The sequence below is a fragment of the Chinchilla lanigera genome, unplaced genomic scaffold (genome assembly GCF_000276665.1).
Source record: "Chinchilla lanigera isolate Chin_1 unplaced genomic scaffold, ChiLan1.0 scaffold00018, whole genome shotgun sequence".
Taxonomy (NCBI): Eukaryota; Metazoa; Chordata; class Mammalia; order Rodentia; family Chinchillidae; genus Chinchilla; species Chinchilla lanigera.
Genome location: NW_004955419.1, coordinates 4,107,470 through 4,109,758, shown reverse-complemented (window position 1 = coordinate 4,109,758; position 2,289 = coordinate 4,107,470).

Sequence of the window (2,289 nt, the reverse complement as noted above, 5' to 3'; positions counted from 1 at the left end):
AGGCGCTTTTGCCGCTGAGCTAAATCCCCAGCCCCTAGGCGAGGATTTCTTAAACAGTACACTTATTAAAAAAAAGCAAAGCAAAAATTGATAAATTAAACTTAACTTCTGTTAATCAAAAGTCACCATTAAAGGGGCTGGGGGTGTGGCTCAGTGGAAGAGCTCTTGCCTGGCAAGCATAAGGCCCTGGGTTTGCTCCCCAGCACCACACACACAAAAAAAGTCACCATTAAATAAGAGGCTAGATGTACACGGGTAAAGGTTTGTAATATATTCTGACAAAGTACTCACATTTGGTTATATAAAAGATGTCTGCCAAATAGTAAAAAAGGGACAACAACAGTTGTTGACAGTTAAATGTGAGGAAAGACCTAAAGTGCACTCCACAAAAAAACTATCCAAATGGCCAAATGCAAGGTGCTCAACATCACTGGTCATCACAGAAAAACAGATTAAAACCACAGTGAGCTACTAATACATCCCAGTAATGGCTGGTTGTCTAAAAAGAAAAGGACAGTATGAAGTGTTGGATATAAAACATGTGGATCTGTCATGTATAGCTGATGGGACATAAACTGACATACCATTCTGGAAAATTATCAACATCTACTAAAGCAAACAGTTATGAAGTCCAAAAAACCCAATCCCAATCCTGAGTATAAACCTAACCGAAAGGTACACTTCTGTTAACTATCAGATATGTATAAGAACGTGCAGGCCGGGGATATAGCTCAGTGGCACACACACTTGCCTGGCAAGTCCAAGGTCCTGAGTTCGATTCTCCGTACAAAAAAAAAAAAATTTGGCAACTTTATTCATAATAGCCAAAAATGGGAACCTACCTAAATGCCTATGAATAATAGAGAAAAAACAAATTGTGACATATTAGTATAATGAAGCACTACATAGCAATGAAAAAAGAACATACAATGCAACATAAATTCTAGAGACAGAATATTGACCAAAAGAAGCCTGACACTTGACTGAAAGATTGTTTGAGCCAAGAAGTTCAATAATATGCAAAACTGTTACAGCAACAGAAATCAAAAGTGATTTTTTTTGTGAATGAAATTTTTATTTACACATTGTATCTAGAAGCAGATACATAAATTCTTATATAATTAACTTCCAAAAATGTGTAAGAAATTACTATAATTTGTTTACAAACCAAAAACATATATTACAATCAATGGACTTTGTTTTTTTTGTTTTTTTGTTTTTTTTGTACTGGTAATTGAACTTGCGACCTCATGCTTGCAAGGCAGATGCTGTGCCGCTGAGCTAAATCCCTAGCCAATCAATGGACTTTGGATAGTTCATTCTATGGTGTTCTCAGTACAAATGGTATACACCTGACTTAAAACATAGATTAAAAAGTGTAAACTACAGCAATCTGGATTGCAAGTACTAATTTCATGGCACTCCAACTATGAAATTTCTTTAACTCAACATATATGCTATTCAGAAACTGCAACTACATACTTTTGCCATGTTATGACTCATCAATAAAAAGGATGTTAATAAAAAAACCAGGGGGCTAGGGATTTAGCTCAGCACCACAGCACCTGCCTGGCAAGCACAAGGTTGTAAGTTCAATTCCTGGTACCAAAAAAAACCCAAAAAACAAAAACAAAAAATAAAAAAACCTTACAGGACTAAAGTATTAAAAGAAACCAAATTTGTGATTACTATCATACCAATACCTTTAGAATTTTAGTTATTTATGGAACTGGCTATTGTTCCTTAGTATTCAACAAAATTGTCTATTGCTGGTAGTATAATTTCATTTTCAAATTAATACTTGATGTACAATGAAAAGCAATTAAGATATAAATCAAAATATATTATTTTGAAGTTATTTCTCAATAGGTATTGACTGAACAGCTTGAAGAGCCTTACAATGTGCTAAAGATATCTACAACTTGATCTGGGTGGTGATGGGTATATAACTATTAAAAATGTGTCAAGTGTCATGCTTAAAATCTGTGCATAAAACAGTTGTGGCACAGGCCCCAAGCACTCTGGGAGGCTGAGGCAGAAAGATCACATGTTCAAGGCCAGCCTGAGCAACTTTAACAATTTAGCGAGATCCTACATCAAAACTTAAAAAAAAAAATTTTTTTACATGACTGGTGGGTAGCTGAGTGTGAAAGTCCTGGGTTCAACCCCCAGTACCACTTAATCAATTAAATCTGTGCATGTTGCTATATAAGTAAATAAAACTATAAAAATATACAAATATACAAGTTTGAAAAATATACAATAGCGAAGTTGGAGCTAAAGAGTTGG